Source organism: Neopelma chrysocephalum, unplaced genomic scaffold, assembly GCF_003984885.1.
Source record: "Neopelma chrysocephalum unplaced genomic scaffold, ASM398488v2 Primary Assembly neopelma1_23, whole genome shotgun sequence".
NCBI lineage: Eukaryota > Metazoa > Chordata > Aves > Passeriformes > Pipridae > Neopelma > Neopelma chrysocephalum.
In genome coordinates, this window is record NW_020897691.1 from 2,873,635 (window position 1) to 2,894,137 (window position 20,503).

General features: G+C 36.8%; 1 protein-coding gene across 3 annotated transcripts in view; it reads right to left on the reverse strand.

The window, feature by feature from the left end:
* CHRM3 (cholinergic receptor muscarinic 3) overlaps positions 1 to 20,503 on the reverse strand; it is a 275,139-nt gene that overhangs the window by 147,396 nt on the left and 107,240 nt on the right. Inside the window, exon 3 of one of the 3 annotated variants that reach the window (XM_027684555.1) lies at positions 8,822 to 8,957. The exons of the other annotated variants lie outside the window; for them this stretch is intronic. The gene's annotated coding sequence lies outside the window, so the exon portion shown is untranslated. The remainder of the gene's footprint in view (positions 1 to 8,821; positions 8,958 to 20,503) is intronic. 3 annotated transcript variants of the gene reach the window in all.

The following is a 20,503-nucleotide window of genomic DNA, read 5'->3' on the forward strand; positions in this document are numbered from 1 at the left end:
TTTTTAAAAATCCAATTTTGCTTGGAAAATTAATAATAAAGGCATCTGAGTTACAGGGAATCTATCTGCTTACTCAGATGATAATATGTTAGGAATTAGTATATTTGGCAAAGGAAAGGCTCTTCAGGAAAAGCAAAACATCCAAGTGGATCAGAAAAAACTATGAAGTGTCATTACAATGCCTGAGGAGACTTCTTCCAAAGGAAGTTATAAGAGTCAGATGAGTCGGTCTGAAAAAAGAACTTGCTGAAGAATCAGAAAACAGTAGAAAGCTATGAACACCTAGCTGACAACTTTTTTTGACAATCTTCTCACATTTCTCTTTTTGTTTTAAGCCATGTCATCCACTACATGCAGTTAAATCTCTTATAACAAATAGAAACAACCTTTTTCCAACCATATCTAGTGTAAGCAGCAATGCAAATCCTGTGCAAAAAGTGCTCATTGTTCACATTTATCTCCAGCATTAGTTCCAGGAAAAAAATGACATCCAAACACTGAAATTACAAAGTAACTAAATTAACACACTTTGAGACTATAAGAAGTGTATGTGAGAAATTTTGTTTTGACACAGCCAAGTCCAGCTGATATCAGTGGACTAAATTTTTTGCATTTAAAGCAGATTAAAGCACTTAACCAAAAGATACAAGTAACTAATTTCAATTGAAAATTGATATAATGTTACTGATAATTTGATAGAGTCAGTTGATACTATTGCTGTGATTGATTTTATATAAATTAATTGATCTTTAATTCTTTGCATCGGCTTTCCAATCCATTTCAAATATTGTAGAAAGAAAGCTTTATTCCCCCTGTGCCTGCATCAGCTGAACTTCGCAGGAAAAAGGCATGACTGTAACTTGCTTTCTGAAGTGAGATCAACAGGCAAATGCCAGCTATAACAGATGACGGCAAATTATTGAAATGAACCTGAGAAATACACAGCACTGACACAGCTTGCCTTCGCACCAAGCCTGTACTCCACCGCAGCAGCCATTAACTATTTTTCTCTTTTATTATTTTTCTCTTTTCATGCAGTACTCTCAGTTGGCACTCTCAGAGCTATATGTCTGACGTCGATTTTTGCTAAGCATCTGACTCCCCAAGTTGTGAGAAGCTCATTTCTGGGCTAGAAATGCCTTAGGCTGGTATGTTTAATCTTCTGCTTTCACTTCTATGTGTTTCTCTTTGCTCCTACATACCAGCTGTACTGTTCTGATGTACTGTTATGTACAGAAGAATAAAAGGTGGTAGAAACTCCTTAGCATACAGGTTGAAAAATTTGAACAGAAACAAACAAAAGACTTCTGCCTCCTTTTGGTGCAGATTATATCTGTACTTCTGGGTAATCTTGTAGGGCATAGATCAATTACTAATGATTACAAAAATACAGCTTGAGATACAGAAGTTAGAAAGATCTCTCTTTAATAATGGAACACTTCATTTTTTTTTAATCTTTGTAAAATAAAGTGGTAATTGGTAGTACTCAAGGTATTAACATTTTTATGAGCACTACAAAGCTTCAAAGGGTTTAATTCACTTTTGTTAGTAATATTCCATGTCTGGAACAAGTTTTCTGTCAGTTTTGTTTAACAGCAGCTTTACTATTAAATGGCTGCAGCAGTTACTTGCAATGTGGAGGTTACATCTTTGTATCAGGAGAAACATGTTCACAGCATTTAACTAGTTTTTAACTTCACACCCTCTATTCTAGACCTAACTGCAAAACGCTTCTGAATGATGCTTTAAATCTTGTAACTAATTTCATTTTTGTCAAATGGGGATTATAATGCATAAGCAATCTCTCTGGATGCCTACAGAAGAAATTGAACTACAGTTTATGATATAAAACATTAGACAATCTCTTGGTAATTTCCTTTCCCAATTTTTCTACCTCTCAAGAAAAAAAGGTCCATCAGTTTTCCAATCTATTCCAGCTGTGCAAACATTTCTGTGGTAACACAGGAATGGATGACAGTCAGAAAATACCTGACTTCAGCATAGCTGGATATCCGTATTGTGAAATCCAAAAGTAATACTGCTTTGAAGTTGTCAGCGCTGCTGAGACCAAAGTATCCTTGCCTTTTTACCCAACGTTACTGGAGACAAATGAATTATTCAGAGTTCTTAAAGTTCACCATCTACCTCTGCAGGAACTGAGACTGCACAATTAGGAAACAAAGCAGAATCAGCTCACTCAAAAGATCTGTCCCCCGTTTGCTATAGAAGCAATTTTTTTATTGGCACAGTTATTAACTATTGTTAATAACTCCTATTGACACTGCAGAATCATCATATCCACAGAAGATGGAAATATCTTGGAAATAGGTAACAATTGTCTAGTTAATATTTATTATTAAATGCAGAAGAGAATCCAATTTAAGAGGATGAGCCAGAAGCACCACCGGTTAGAAGAGAACTCTTATGTTCATAAACTATAGATATATTTCACCAGGATTATTAAACACCTGACCTTATGTGGGCTTCACCAGGAAAATTTCTATAAGAAGTATAATGGACGAGTTTTTTAACTGGGAAAATAATTTCTGTATGATGATTCCCAGACCAATATAATGTAAACCAACTCTTCCTTTCAAATCAGAAGAAGTCAATTCTCTTTTTTAAATCAATAAACAACACCACATCTATGACTTTGCCACAAGGTATAAGAGGTTTTGAACAAAAATGTGAAGCACTGCATTTGATATAGTGTCATTTTGAAATTTAGACAGATAGTATCTGAAGGCCATAATGAACATTTATTCTGAAAATTTACCAGGAATATTTCTCAAATTACTAGCGAATCTGTTTTTTCGTGTCTGGGGCTGAACACTTAAACAACTGTTAGTGGACACTAAATGTAGTCTTGGGCCCATTGACCTGTAACAGCTGATTGAAATGTTGAATGCCATATGCACGCATGAAGAAAAGAAATCTCCATTTTGAGAAAAGTTTTAAAAGCTTTTCTTCGAGTTTCATTTACATAGATAATGACAAGTAAGCTTGATAGCAAAGAGGGTACAAAAACCCATCTACTCTTTGAAACTAATCTAACAGAATAAGCTTATTTCAAAGTAATGTATTTTGTTCACCAATACTTATGGTAGATTGCTGTGTTAAAAGATAGATTTTTGTGTCTTGTTATTGCCACAAAATTGGACTGCACGCATCACTTGCATGTGGAAGAATATTGCCAAGAATCACATTAAAAAGTATGTTAAAATCTTTACATCACCTTAAATCCACTTGCCATTTTCTCTGCCTCTCTTTCATCATTTTAAAAGGACAGAAAGATAACAAAGTTACTACATCAGCAATACTGTATATATACTTCTTCCCCCTCCCTCCCCCCTTTATCACCAGAAATCTGCCAAGCCTTGCCTTAAATGGCTGGTTGTGAAATTTCTAGTCCCAGAACAACAGAATAATTTAGGCTGGAAAAGACCTCTAAGATCATCGAGTCCAACCTTTGACTGACCACCACCTTGTCAACTAGACCACTAAGTGCCACGTCATTTCTTGAACACCGCCAGGGATGGTACTCCACCACCGCCTTGGGCAGTCCATTACAATGTTTAACAACCTTTTCTGTGAAGAAATTCCTTCTGATGTCCAAGCTGAAACTCCCCTGGCACAGCTTGAGACTATGTCTTCTCATCCTGGCACTAGGATGAGAGAAGGATGGGAAAAGAGGTCAACCCCCACCTGGCTATAAACTCCTTTCAGGTAACTGTAGAGAGCGATAAGGTCACCCCTAAGACTCCTTTTCTCTGGGCTAAACAACCCCGGCTCCCTGAATATATGGATTCAACTCCATATCTTACTCTTTGGATTTGAAACTAGCATACCTATTACATCAGAGCAAGTCAAAAACTCAGTTTAAGAGCTGATCTGGTTCTTGGCTGCTTCTGAGTGTAACTGCAGATGGAGTGTAACTGCTGCTTCTGAGTGTAACTGTACGTCCCCTCAGTGTTCCAACAAATCTTCTGTATGCCTCTGGATTAAGCTTTTAAAAACATCAACCACATAGCTTGGTTAATATTTTCACAAAAAGCGCAGTTGCTAAAGCAATTTTAATCTATCAAATTGTACTAGATAAAAGTATTTATTAATGCAGTATTACCTTCAGAATAGCAAATTAATTGGCATACATTACCTAAGAAATAGAATGCATTCTAAATACCTATTTTTAATAACTTCTAACAGTTACAAAAATTTCAGTTCAGTGAATTCCCCTTGTTCTACTGGTTTATTTTACACAAAAATCTAATTAAAATTCAGTACTTCGCTGATTATTGTTGTATTCAATGATTATCTTAACCACTTTTAGCTCAAACTGAAATATAATATATATTACAGATGTAACTCATGCATAATCACATACTTGATACTGATTGTTGGTAAGAAGAATGTCAGATCACAGAAATTTTTTTGTAATGAGAAAACTATTCATCCTCATTTCTGATGCACTTAAAAAAAGGGGTATCCATGAAATTATAACACAGTTCCAATTAACTTTAGTGTCTTCTTTAAGGTTTTGCAAAATGAAACATATTAAATTGCAAAATCAGTAAATTAGCATGGATCATTAAAACAATCTGCTAAATTCCTCAAATCCAAAAATCATTATTAACAGCCATTTTGCACTTCAACTAAATTAAAATTTGGACATTCAGAGTTGCTGGCAACTTCTGTGTTGGCAAGGCTACACAAGCTGAACGTAGATCGAAAACAAAACAAAACAAAACAAAAAAGCGCCAAGAGCTGCTTAGGTATTAAACAGAGAAAAACATTTAGTCACATGGCTACATCCTGGCAAAATCGTTTGAGCCTTTTGTTGCGGCAAGACACACATTTCTGACAAAAAAAATAAAATCTAGTCCGTTAAACATTTGTGTGTCAGCCATGCTTAGCAAAACATCTTTGACTGCAGATATGTTAGTGAAATTTAAATTGCGCCATGTATCATTTCAATTAAATAAAGCATTGGAGAATAGCTAAGCCTTTTTTTATTGTCTTTGCCATCTTGACTGTTTGTATACTGGTTGTGCCAACAGCGGATAATGGGAGAGAAATTCCCTGTAAGGAAAAAACAAAAACTCAAATTCAAACCAATCTGAACAGTGTCCAGTTTCAATTTGCTGGCAGAAGGACGTGCGGAGAGAGGACTCTAAGCAAGAGGTGACAGAGAATAATTCCTTAAAACCAGACACACAATGGAATTCTCATTTTTAATAGGAATTGAAGGCTTTGTTTGAAAACACCTCATTATTTAGACATTTCTGTATGGGTAAAGAATTTACCAGCTCTATTATTCACACTTATCTCTGACTTTCTATGTAGTGATGGTTATATTTCAAGCTCTTACTGCTGCTCTAATATTTCTTCATGTGTAATTGTACTTCAAGGTTACATACCTCTGAGAATGCAAAAATTCCTATTAGTGATGAGAAAACTCCAAGACACAAAGAATTTCACAAGAGTAATCTCAGCAATAAGAAAAGTTAGCAAAGGAGAGTTATGTAAAAACCATTGTTATATAAAATGCTCCCTAAAACCAATTTTCCATTTTGTTAGAGCTGGGAAAAACCTGACGTTGTAAGACAAAGTAAGATTCAAAAGCACCATTTCCCCTCTGATGTTGTTTTGCTGTTTACACCCTTCCTCGAACTACTAAAGAGGGCACCCGATCAATTACCCCTGGGTTGTCACTAGTTCTTCTGTGTTGTCCCTCCATGTCCCCCCAGTGCTCTGGTTTGGTTACACAAAAGGAAAGCCGGAAGAGATGCAAGCTTTGAGAACAGGTGCAAAAGTCAGTTGTATATTTGAAAATGCTTGAGATACACAGACAAGTATGTGGGAATACCCCTTTGATAGGATATACGCTGTGCTCTCAGCATATCTCTGGAGTGAAGAAGCTGTCTTTGAAATGACAGCTCTTTCTATTTTTCTGAACTTTAGATGAACCAAAGAAGAGAATTCATATATTTCATATCAGTTCTTCTAAGTACACACATAGGACGTAAAGATACCATAAAAGTTACAGTATAAATCAGTTGTCATCATATGGAATCTTTAATATTGGCATTCCTTTTCCAAAACAGAATAAACTACTTGAGAATGACAGGTGATCTTATAGTATGATTTACGTGTACTTTGTCCATTCCTCTTTTCTCCCGTTTTCACTCACTTTAGTTTTATTACCATTGGTCAGAAAGCGCACTCTAATAAAACTTAGCCAAACTGTGTTTTATGTTCAGCCCAACTTTTAGCAAAGCCACTAGGAGCCCCTGCAGAGAGCCAGTGGGGCAAAGAGAGTGATGGGTAAGAAACAGCAAATGAGGGGCCCCAAGATGCCAGACCAGTCCCCATTTCTGCTGCTGCCACACCAGAGCAAAAGAAGCATGTGGTGAGTCGGTACTGTTTATTTTTGATCTCTTTACAACAGTAACACCTCATTGTCACACCCACTACTGACTACACTGAATTAACATGAAAGGCTCTGCAGTATATATTGTATACTTACATCTAACAGCTAGATATGACATATACTCTTACATATTAAAAAAATCTTCACTCAGAAGGCAAAAAGACGGAATATAAATTTGTATCAACTTCATGGAAGTCAGTGAGTTTACATCATCTCAAGAGTTCAAAGGGAAGAGTTTGGAGCCCTGCCTGAGATCTTTTTGAGACTGAAATTCACTCTGGATAATGTCAGACTAATGTAAATTCTGAGGAAGCCAACAGAATAAATATATATAGCAACCCAACACAAACTGGAACCTATTTCAGGATCTTCCCACACTACCTATAGAGATACAAATGAAAATACTAGCAGGTTTGCAACATAAATTAAGGGGGTTTTGGAAATATCCTTTATCATGTCATATCTAAATGTCACCTTTAGTTCATATAAATGTCACCTAATTAGTTCATATAAATGCTTTTTGGGAAATTTCATCAGCCCTAAAATTTTAGAAAGGTCAGAATTGATAAGCAGAAACACACATATTCTCTGCCCCCATTTACAATTATTCTGCAAAAATAGCAGACAGAGAATTTTGTCTTTGGTCTGTAATGTAAATAAGATAACCCTGAGACAATGTTTAAACAGATATGTTCTAGTCAGTCCTCAGAGGTGAGATACACATTATTGCAACTAAATTTCTGAAAATAAAAAGTACCAGATGATCTTATACTCCTTATACACTCTTCTGCTTACTCAGTATCCTTCTCATTAGAAAAGAGAAAAAATGTTGCCATAGCTCCTACATAGATTCTTCCTTTAAGTATTTTGACTTCTTTCTTTCCCAAATACACAGCATTTTTTTCCAAATAAAGTAAAATTTAGACCATAGAAGCAAGTGACTTGCTGAATTTCATCTGCTTTTTAAAGTCCTTTTACTTATATTTAATATATTTAAGCACTGCAGGATTTACCTTTTTGCATTTTAAATCTGTAGCCTGAAAGTAAGCCCAGACTGTGGAGTTGTACCCCAATAATGCATCCTTAGTAAATGCTGATAAACAGGCCACAAAACATAATGCCAAATATTTCTAATCCCAAATATATTATATCAAAACTCCGATAAGAGGTTTTATAGTTTTTAATCCTCTATATATCAAAACTTAGATAAGAGGGTTTTTTGTCTCCAAATAGATATAGATGCTTTAAGACTGATTACAATTTTTATTTCTCTTACAACAAGGCTTGGAACAACTGCTCCTACAATTGGTTTTCATAGTAAATAAATCTAAAATTTTAAAACAATGGCAGTGAATAAAGGGAATAACAAAACATTTAAGAATTTCAAATTGTCTCATAATTTTTTGTTTGTTTCCAGAAAACAGTTCTCTGAAGGCCTAGAAATAAAGACTGAGAATCATACAGATTTTTACAGCTTCAGAATATTTCCAAAGTGAAAGGCTTCATAATGGGACATTCTTAGTATTAACATAAGATTAATCCATCAATCAAAAAAAAACCAAACCATAAGAGTCATTTTGCTTTCCATACCAAAATCAATTCTGACAGTCATTCATCAAAGAGTAGATGGGTTGGAGAGAGAAAAAAGCTAATTCTGCTTTCTGCTATGTTAGCATAAAAAAAAATATTGTCAAGCATTATAAAAAAAAAAACCACAACAAACCACAAATCATAGGTAAGGGAGCTAGATTAATACTAATGTTTGTTTGGTTTGGATTTCCCCCCTTTTTTTTTGTCTGCTTTGTTTTTTTAATCTCTATTTCATATGCTGATAACCACCTAGAAACACTGAATATGTGCTGCATTTGACTTTGGACTTATTTCAGGCCCAAATCTAATACTGCAGATGCATACTAACTGTTTTCTGCTTCATCGCTCAGTGGAGAGATTCAGTCACAAGTGTAACATTTTGAAAAAGAGGTTACAATGCACGAAATACAGAGAATCTCCAAGTCTTTTACTTATTATTTTGGCTTCTAAACTGCGTTTTTCTTCCAGTTTAGTTTCACCACCTGTCTACTTCGCATGCATAAGATGGTTTCACAGCATCAACAAAACTGCAGATGAGATTTAGTCCAAAGGTGCCATACTGAACTAAACTAACTCTCAGTAGGTCCAGCAGCCACTGAAAGGACACAGTTCATTTCTGTCAACCACCTTACTCCTACAATTATTCTTCTGTAGGAAAATGTAAACAAGATATTTGTATGCATAGTCCCAGTAGAATTTACTATAATAGACTGTGTTACATTTAATATTTGCTTTTGACTCTGTTGGACTGCAGTGTCAGTTATGTGACTATACAAATAATTTATATTTGTATAAACTCACCCACTGAAAACTACTTGAGGAACAATGAGAAAAGACCAATATCCACTTCAATGGAAGACAGTTCGACTGAAATGAGATTTCCTTTTTGGCAAGGCAGCATATTTACATTCTAAGTCTTCTTTACTTATTTCTAAAACTTGGAAGAAAAAAACGAAGAAATTATTTTAAGCTAAAAAGATAGAATCTCCGTGTCTTTATTTTAGTGATGTGTATTCTTTGACCAAAAACTGGTCATGCACCTAAGCAGGGACACCTTCCACTAGACCAGGTTGCTCAGAGCTCTATTCAACCCAGCCTTGAGCACTTTCAGGAATGGTGCATCCACAATTTCTCTGGGCAACCTGTTCCAGTGCCTCACCACCCTCACAGTAAAGAATTTCTTTCTGATACCCTATCTAAACCTGCCCACTTTCAGTTTAAAGCCATTCCTCATTACCCTGTCACTTCATGCCCTTGTAAAAAAGTCTCTTTCCAGATTTCTTGCAGGCCCCCTTTAGGTACTGGAAGGCTGCAATTAGGTCACCCCTATCTTCCAGGCTGAACAATCTTAATTCTCCCAGACTTTCCTCATAGGAGAGGTGTTCCATCTCTCTAATCAACTTGGTGGCCCTCTTCTGGACTCAATCCAACAGGCCAATGTCCTTGCTTTGCTGGGGACCCCAGAGTTGGATGCAGCACTCCAAGTGGGGTCTCAGGAGAGGAGTAGTGGGGGAGAATCACCTCCTTTGACCTTCTGGTCATGCTGCTTTTGATGTAGCCCAGAATATGCTTGGCTCTCTGGGATGCAAACGCATACTGCAGACACATATCCAACAGCGCCACCAATTTTGGAAGTGGCAAGTGCTGCTGAATGTGCAAGATGAAATTGTCTCTAGAGTCCAAAGAAGGCAGTTGTAAAAACTGATACCCCTTGCCAGATGCCAATGCTTAACATGTTCAATATGAGCAAATAGGTTGAATATGTTAAACATATGTTTAAAGAGTCTTAAATCTCTGTTCTTTTTTTAATGTTCATGCACAAGCTTCTGTTCTGACAAGCTTAGTTGAACACTGAAGTGATATAATTGCTGTTGAACACTGAAGTGATATAATTGCTGTGATAGGCTAAAATGCAGTGAGCAGCCTTGGTTCAGGCCAGAAGGTCCAGGGAAAAGTGACCAAACTATATTGAAGTCAGCTCAGGCATGGAAGAGGTTTAGAAGCACAGAAGTTAAAGCATACTCTTCTGTAACTGATATACTGTCCACAATATTTCAGTCATCTATATGAAAAGCAAAATTTGAAGACAGACATCTCCTTTCTATCCTCTCATCCTTTCGCATGTTTTTCCAAAGGGTTAGGCCATTTGGGAGAATAACTTAGAAGAGCCATTAGAGAGACTAAAAGGAAAATAAGCTGATACCAATACTGGCATTTCTTGTTTTTGAGAGAATATATTCTTATAAAATTACTACACATACATAAGGAAAAGAAAATTTTAACTTCTGAATGTCAAGCATACATTTTTGTTGTTTTTCTTTTCTACTTTCATATGTCATTAATATAAATGGGGAGTAGCTACATATAAAGATGGCCAATTCCCACATGCAATCAAACCAGCTACACGAAAAACACCAATGTGATTTCTCATATAGAAAGATGATTCTAATACAATACTGAACTTTCTACCTCCATATAATTTTCTTATGTGAGGCATGAGAGGAGCTGAGTGTGACTGATTAGCAAATGAGATAGGTCAAAAAGCCTAGCCTATTCTTTAAGCTGCGAAAAGGAAGAGACATAAGTCCTTGCTTTTGTTTTATAAGCACCTGAACAGGAGTACAAGACCCACACTTTTAACTGTTCTTTCACTCTCTTTTTAATAATCTCCTGACACAAAGTCACTCCTTAACATAAAGACATATTAATCATTATAATATAAAGATTATAAATTATATAAATAGAACATTGTAAATTGTATTTATTAAAAGAAGTATAAAGCTATAATATATAATATTATAAAAATATAAACCTTATATTTATACATAAAGTAAAACTAATACCTATACAAATGGAGCAGAATATTGAAGAAATATTGGAAAAAGTTGCATATATATATATGGCATGTATATATGGCAAACTCTTGCAGTTTTCACTGGTTGCTAAAAAAATTTCAGACGAATGTATGGGAGGTTTTTTGGGTTTGTTTGTTTTTTTTGTTTTAAGATTTAAATGGATACAAGTAATGGTTTGCTACTACTGAGTAATTATTGTAATGGTATAAAAAAAAATAAGGGTAAATTTTGAGTGCAACTATTACTAGTTATTTACTACCTATCTATATATATTTTCTATAGAATATGTAAATGAATGCATGGATCTAAATATAAATGCTAATATAATTTTACAATTTAAGTAAAAGCTCTACATGAGGTCAGCATAAAACAAAACAAAACAACAACAACAAAAAAACCATCAAAAATCACTCTAAAAGTTTTCTATAAAAAAGGACATGGAAATGCACATGAAAAAAGGAAGCATTCATAGCAGGACCAAACATAAGAAACACGGAGGTAACCCCTCTGCAGTGCAGAGTAGCTTTTCTGCAAATGAGAAAATGTTGCACTACCACAGGTCACATGGGCTGATGAAAGTCAAAGGCTCTGTGATGACACACACTACAAGCAGCAGATGAAGCTTCAAAAGCACTGTAAAATGTCTAGATAAGAGCAGTTGTTCTGGTAAGCAATCCCCTGCTTGTCCTTTGCCCTGGCATAAATAACTGTGCAATCTAACAGTACAATCTGCTCTTTCATCTGCCCTAACCATCTGTCCCACTCTTGCATCACTATGATAGGCACCTCAGCAACAATGAGTGAGATGGGGGAATTTTATCAGACAGAGGTGGAGAACAATATGAACAGCAAAACAGAATTTTAAAAGGAATCCAATGAAAGGTTAGAGGAAAAAAAAAACTCTGCAGGTTGTTTTGGTTTTCTTCTTTTTTCTAAAGAAACATATAAAACCAAAATCACCAAGACAATTCATGTGAATTAAGCCACAGTGTGATAAAAGTGAATATCCTGAAATAACAAATCTCAAGAATTCTCCAGGATAGTGAGGTTTGAAATGCTTTGCTTTATAAATAAGTCATCATTCTACTTACCTACTTTCACACAGGTTTCTGTTTTATCATAATCACTTAATTGTATTTTTCTTTGCTTCTTTTCCAGTATATCCTTCTTTTTCAGTATTTATATTACTCCACAGTTAGAAGATCCATTACTGAAAACAACCCCAACATATTTTAAAGTAAATGTTTATATTGACACAAGGAAAGCCTTTTTCTAATGCATTATAACTTTGTATTTAATAGAAATCACTGTTCTTTTAGTGAACAGACATTGATTTGCCAGATAAAAACAATCAAAATAGTCTATTTTTAATAAGAATATAAGATGAGTAATACAGAACAAATTTTTCTTCCAGGGAAAAATCACCAAACTATGGTGATTCTCACTATGTTGAGAAGCAAAGACTTTCAAAATACCTCAATGAAGTAATTTTCAGATTATAAGGCAATTATAAGGCAAATTACTCACTACATCTCATTAGTAAAACTCATGGAAAAATACTCAATAAGCATAGAGTCACATCAGATGATGTTTTAACAAAGTGAAAAAGCTCTCAATTTAACACAATGTGTTAAGTTAGTGGGGATACCACTGTACAGAGCAATTTAAATACACAAAAGAAGGTGGTAGCCCCTCCCTGAACAGATTAAATGAAATTTAAGTATCAAGCCTCTTTCCAACCAATCAACTTCAAACTTTTAGTCAAAACGCCCTATAAACTGCAAATGCAAGTTGCCACATTGTTACTTATAGCTAATAAGTACAGGGAAATTTTATTTCAGTTGGAGACAAATATAAACTCCTCCCTAATTCCTTAAATACCAAATACAGTACTCATGCTTTCTTCACAAATTACCACTGTAGATCTCAATTTCATTAATTCAAATTGCACTGGTAATACCTACAGTATCCTTGCAGGGTGAGAACATGGGCAAAGAACATGGGCAAAGATGTAGCCAAGGACATGAGCAATGGGTAGGTTTTCTTAAAAACTTCATAGACCTTTGTTAATAATATTTCTGATGGCATAAACAAATGCTACTTCCAGTTGATTTTCATTTGTGCTACACTGCACCACTACTGCTGCTATGTTCCTTTTTCTCATGGACTCTTCCACCTCTTGCTTCTTCTCCTGTGTGCTGCTCTCTTTGCCTTTTCCCTGCCTTCTGGGCATGATTTTTTTTTTATTATCTTACCACCCTTCCTCCAAGCTCATTAAAGCCTAGAGACAAAGCAGACAGCTGTTTCAGAGGCCCCATGAAAAACAGAAGAAAAAATAATCTTTCTTCTCTAGCTTCTGTTGACACAAGGTTTACAGAAGGATACAGGTCTTCAAAACCCCTGGGACAGGTCACTCACAGGACAGCAAGAATAAAGCCAGTCAATGGCCATAAGTGGTATGTACCCACATACATACATATGGACTACAGCAAGATATAAGATTGGGTGGCAGTTACTAGATTAAAATTAACTTGCTTCGCTACATTGAAGTTAGGGACATAAAAGACATTGCTGCTTTGACCATGCAGCAATTGCTCTTGTGCTTGAAAATAAGTTCTGCCTCTACAGGTTTTGCCATGTTTCCTCATCGCTTGGCACATACAAATTACTGCTAAGAAGCATCTTCTGGGTCATGAAGGGCCAAAGTCCTTGAAGTTCACAGCAAACCCACAGTACTGTATTTAACTTTTCTGAGCTGCATAATACACAAATGCTGGCAATTATCCATCTATTTTCTCCGTGTATTTCCCTCTGGCCATTCGCTAAGTGGACAGATGGATGCTGTTCAATAGCTCACTTACCCTCTGTCATTACACCCATAGAATAGATTATGGGTACACAGTACTAATGAGACCCTCGGAAGAAAATATTAAATGTCAGTCACCCTTGGAAACACATAGCAAATTAAAACTAATTTCATGTGTACACCACAGAATTACAAATTGATTTTGACATGACCAGAGTAAGATAAAAAGCCTGTAACAAAAAGCAGGAGGATCTGGACTTTATAATTAAATAAAACACAGATGTGCGTTAGAAAAAATAACTCCACTTGGTGACTCAGCTACATCTCATGGGTACTATTACGGTGAATGAAGGCAGCTCCTGGATCAGTACAAAGTTCTTACTCAGACATGCTCCCAAATCAAATTACAAATCAGAACAAAAGGGAGGCACCTCAGCATAGCCCGTAGCTTGATGACCACAACTAACACTAATACTACAGTGAGGTGTTTTGATTTCACTACATCCTTTTATATCTACCTTTCTCTTTCCTGCTTACTCCAAAGGTGTCTATCAGGCAAGTGGGTCCTTCCATCTCCTGCTCTCCTGAGAGACTCTTGAATGAGACATCATTCAAAATGTTCAAAGTCAGGTTCGATTGAGCTCTCAGCAACCTGACCTAGTGAAAGTTCTCCCTGTTCATGGCAGGGAAGTTGGACTAGGTGGTCTTTGAAGATCCTTTCTAACCCAAACCATTCTGTGATTCTATGATCTGTGGAAAATGCTGGGATAGGTTGCAAGGAAACCCTATGTACACCCATATGTTGCCTGTGCTTACAAAGATTTGGCCTTTCATACAGCAGAAAAATTTAGTGTGCTACACAGAGCCCATGAAGGGAGCCAATAAACTTTCTAATTAGCATCATCACCAAGTAGATGTTATAGTACATTTGTAACGAACAAGAAGGCAGAGAACTGCTTGAACAACTAACTGTGGTTGGGGACAGATTCCCCATTTCACTACCCCAGAATTACACTGGTATAACCCCACTGAAATAAGACTGTTAAACAGAGTAGAGATGAAGATGGTTATCTTCAACACTCAGCTAGCCTTGTCACCCTGTATTTCTTTTACAGAGCTACTGGTAGATGATCTAAGATGAAAATTCTTTCTTTCCCATCAAGGCAGCACAAGCATTATAGGAGTTGTAGCAAGACTCATTTTTATAGTTTAATGTGACTTCTGTGGTTTGCATGCCTTACACTATCATTGCTGAAAAGAGCATTTCACTGAGAATGCACACATATCAGCACTGTCAGACTCAGAGGTCTGGAAAAGCTGCTGGTTCTTCTGAAACATTTTAAGCCACTTCCTCAGCCCTTCTAGTGAGGAACAGATCACTTTTCTTGAAATGAAAAAAGTACTAATGGCCTTAACATACAAAAAATGAGGGTTTCTTAAGAAAACAAAGTAACAAAATATCAATTACTTCAAAGATCATGAACTATTTTAATTACAGTTCTTCTTATCAGCTAAAGTGATAAAAATCAGCTATGATAATAATACCTAAACAGACAATTTGAAAACAGCTACAGTTTTGGTATCAAAGCAGGGACCATGGTATTTCTTTCCTTTCCTGGAAATGCAGCTTGAAACAGGCAGACCTGAGATGAAATCATCACCTCTGCTCAACTCAGTTCCTCCTGAATTAGCCATTGCAAAATTAATTGCTAAAATGTTTTCTAAAGATTGCAAAATGTTGCAATGAAGTGCACACAACTGGATTTGAAATGCTATCCATCAGACATTACCTTTCAGCATTCAAATACCTATGGTAAAGGGCAGGGAAGATGGAGAGGGACCATAACAGTAAACATCTTGCCTTCTTTAGAAATCACTGCGAAAATGTAGTTTTCAATTATTTCCAACTACTGTGAATCAGTTCAACATGTTTCTAATTGAAACCTTCCCAGCAACCCAAAGAAGACATGTCCTTGACTGAATTAGGACAAAAGATAAAATGACACGCAGGTATAGGCAGATGAGAAACTCAACATGACCTGGCAACATGTGCTTGCAGCCCAGAAAGCCAATTGAAGTCTGAGCTGCACCAGAAGAGAAGTGACCAGTACATTGAAGGAGGTGATTTTTTTCCCCTCTACTCTGCTCTTGTGAGACCTCATTTGGAGTACTGCATCCAGGTCTGGAGCTCCCAACACAAGAAAAACGTTGACCTGCTGGAGCAAGTCCAAAGGAAGGTCACAAAGATGATCAGAGGGCTGAAGCACCTCTCCTGCGAGGAAAGGCTGACAGAGTTGTGGTTCATTAGCCTGGAGAACAGAAGGCTCCAGGGGAACCTTAGAGCAGCCTTCCAGTACCTAAAGGGAGCCTACAAGAAAGATGGAGAGGGCCTTTTACGGGGCATGTAATGACAGAACAAGGGGGAATGACTAAACAGAAAGAGAGTAGGTTCAGATTAGATATGGGAAAGAAATTCTTCACTGTGAGACTGATAAGGCACTGGTACAGGTTGCTCAGAGAAGTTGTTGATGCTCCATCCCTGGAAGTGTTCACGGATGGAGGTGTGAGTAACCTGGTCTAGTGGAAGGTGTCCATGCTCACAGGAGGGAGGAGGAACTAGATGATCTGATTTCAGCTTCTTGGAACTCATAATCTCTCTCCTGAGGCATGAACATTTATCTTTCCTAAATCTTAGAGTTTCAAAGTTTTCTTTACACAGCTAACGATTTCAGAATGAAGTATAATACTACTGGCCTTCTATTCATTTTCTGCAACACTGTCCTTAAATATATGGAGCCCAGGACATCAAAGAGAACTGTCACTTCCTTAAACTACCCCTGACTACCATGTTAGGAAAGCTCTCATCTCTTCAAAAGCTTGTCCTGTATGGTATGTTTGGGTTCCCATCCAGCAGAATTTTTTCAACAATGCTTCATGCTCACAGTGTAAAGCAAACAAAAAAGGGAAGGCAGGGGGTGGGGTGAGGTGGGGGAAAGAGGGGGAGTACACAAAAAAAAAGCTTAGAAATGTTATTTGTCTCCAGGGGCATGAAGACGTGTCTCCAGAGAGACACGTGTAAGTGGTGTGGCACAAAACAGCTGGTGCCAGCAGTGGAGCAGTAAGTGCTGCAAGCAGCACATCAGCCAGCACCAAAGGGTTTCTGTGTCCCCCCGCCCCAGTTTTCCCATCCCCTCCTGACCAAAGCTGCCGGCTCAATGTGAGCCCAGAGAGCAGCCACTCCAGAAGCCTCCACTCTCATTCAGGAGAGCACATGCATCACTTGTCTTAAGGCCTAAGAGAGACTTTTTTTAGAGCTGTGAATGGGGATGAACCTTGTCTTTGTTAACAATAAACTCAGCCATGAGCACGGACAGTAAGGGATGTCCATTTGGGAGAGAAGTTTGGGGCTGGGGAATTTTAAATGGAAAAAGGACTCTTCCCTGGCCAGCACATACCCTCCCTCCTACCATGCTGATTGGCTAAGAGGAGGCCATGCAGCCTAACCTAAACAAGGCATAAGTCAGCATTTATGTCCCTGAGCACAGAGCTTCAAACTGACTGCTTTGATTCCTGTTCTTCAAAGAGACTGCTTTATTATATGTCTAAGGGAACATTACTTACAGTGACAAATTCAATTATTTCTTATAAAATACATGCAAATAGCTCAGACTAAGGATATTACATAAAAGAGGAGGGATTCTCTCGATCCCGTATTTCCATGATTCCATCAGAGCAGCTCTTTATAGTGGTAAAGCATTTTTAAATCTCACTTTAAATGCCTATTATACTTCAAAAGTCTGCTTATCTACATTAGAATCTCTCCACATAAGATGAAGCTTTCATCCTTTAAGCCAAAGATTAAAAAAAAAGTTTGTGACAATAACCCTAACTTCCTAACCTCTTCAGGAAGATACAATAAACTTTCTTCTCAAAGAAACAAAAGCCACTCAAATGAAAATGGTTTATATTAACTATTAAAAGGCTGGTGATGGCATGCAGTGGAAGTAACAGAAAGCTTTGTCTTGTACTTCTTTGCATATTTAACAACATTCCATAAGCATTAATTCTCAAAAGCAAATTCTGAGGAAACTAATAGAGAATTTCTACTATGTAGTAAGGAGAATTACAAGGGAGATGAAAAATCACTGTCTAGGATAGAGAAAAAGTCTGGGTACAAACCCTGGTTTAAAATTCATCTTTAGTCCCTCAGATGCATGGGATTAGTCAGGATTTATAGCCCAGCCATAAGCACTTCACCTTCTGATGGTTCACAGCCACCAGCCTCTGGAGCAGCCCAGTACAGCTACTTGGTGTGATATGATGGAAGTACCCAGGAAAGGGAAGGGAGCATAGAGAAAAGTAAGGCGAGGGTGTGTATGGGCCACAGCTGAAGGTAATTATGCATCCTTGTTCTCTTTTGCATGCAGGATGGAGGGTTGCCCCAATAAATCATTACTAGGTCTCCAATGAGATCTTGTAGGAAAAATGTGTCTGCAGAGCCTGCTGACTGTTGCTATTGTATCAAGTTCAATTCCATGCAAGAAAAACCTAAGTTCAGTCTCAAGGCTTCAGCAAGGCTTGAAGAAATTAGGCCACATTTCTTCCAGTGACTGATTTTAAAACATGACAAAGAACACTGGGAAACATGAGCCGTAATGAAAACGAAAAAGTAAGTGATACTAACCCGCCTGGTTTTTGACCTTAAATGAGAAAGGACAGACTAAGTGACTGGGACTTGCCACATAAGTTTAATTTTGTTACTGTGGGTAATTTCCCTAGATAAATTATTTTCACTATATAGGCAATCAAAAAAGAACAAGCATCTAAAAATAAAAAGTTAAAAGACTATCCTCACCTTCCTTGGTCAGCCTAATCTTATATGTTCAATTAAAAAAAAATGGGCAAAGTGGTTGGTTTGTACAGTTTCTTCCAAAAAAAAAAAATAATCAATCCTGTCATCTCAGTGACAGCACTTAGCATAGACACGATGTGCAAGGTGCTTTGCTTCCAAAAAGGTTGGACAATATGATGTTTAGCTAGATTTATCACCACCAAGTTTAAAGCTCAAAACTAGCTATGACAGGGAGAAAGGGGAGTCTCAAATGTTTTCCAGTGGGCATGGGGAAAGTATCTCTGGTCCAGCTGAAATCAACTGAGGATATTGCTACAGCATGAAAATTTGTATAATTTCAACCACCACTCCTGGCTTTAATCTGTGAATGATTCTCATGCTCACTTAGAATGCAAGAAGGATATTTTATACACATAACAGGACTTTTTATTGATACCTTATTTTTCAGTCTGCACAAAGATGTCAGAATGAAATCTGGATCTGTGGAAGCTAGCAGAAAGCCTGCACTACCTTTCTAGAAAGAAGAATCTTGTTCTGTGCTCAGTATTCTGATCCTCCAAATGTGATTTCTGGGAATAGAAAATATACTGGTGAAAAAGTGTAAGATACTGACAAGGTTGATTGATAATGTTAAGTGACTTTTACAATTATTTGTTTTTTTTAATTAAACTGTACTCTTCAGTCCAACTAAAACTTTTAAATTTGCACTATTTCTCCCTGATGCTCAGATCTTTAATAACTAGTCTCTCAGTGTTCTATGGGCTGTGTTAATAGTTCTCTAAAGTGTTCTGCATAGTTACAGACCAATGTTTCTAAGCAGAATTAAGAACCCATATCAAACATATAATACACCTCTTAATGCTCAGAAATGATGCAAGTTGACTATGGCCATCTCTGTCCCTTTTACTTCCTGCATAATTATCTCTATGATAAATTATTAATATGATCCAGCATTTTATTGATTCATCTGTACACTCATTTCAGGATCAGAGATGCAATACTTTGAACAGTCCAATGTTATAATTCATTGTCATTGCCTAAAGAGAATGTTTTGGTGAGTTATTTCTTGTAACATCCACACCTAGGAGGATGGAAAGCCCTCTCAGGAGAAAAGATGAGTATGCTTGGGTACTTCTGAGATTACCTTTGCCAAGCAAAAAGTCAACATATTTTTCTTTTCTTAAAAATAATCCTGGTGCATATTATCAGTGCAATGCAGAAAGTATTACTGAGTTTCAGTCATATTCACTTTTCAGGGTCAGAGAGTACCTCCTGACTTGCTGACTGGGGTTCTCTGTTACTACATGCACTTATTATAAATAAATATTACAATTATAATTGTAAGGGCAAACGTTACTAATTATCTTTTGTATACCACTGTTAAAGCTTGTTACACTAGCAAAATGAACTGCATATACAACTAGTAAGAACACAATAAAACCCAATAAAATACCGATATGATGGAAGACAAAGTCAGCACAAAGTATAGCGCTTAACAGCCTAGAAAGTAATTTAAAAATCCACAATAATACAATAGCCAATGTTTTAAACAAAAAATAAAATATTTTATTTTAACAACTGACTCAAAAAATTATTTAGAGAAAGATCCAGGACCACTGTGTCTAGATGTCTGAATAAATTGTCAGAAAGATTGTTCTAGATCTATCCTACCAGTATCCTCCCTTCTACGCTTAATTACAATAAAAATATCTGAGCTGTCTGGCACAGCTCTACAACTATACAGAGAAAAAAATGAAAGTCAGGGATGGCATCCAGCTGAAAGTCAGCTTGGATGTCACAGTAGAAAAGTGCCTGGACACCCCACAAAAGTGACAAGGTGCATGGATTAATAGAATAGGCATCAGAAATCAACTAACAATCTCAATGACATGAAAGGCAAAGGCCTCAAGGAGGAAGGGTTTTAGGAGATGACACACAGGCTGTAGAAGAAAAGCCACTTTCCCTTTTCA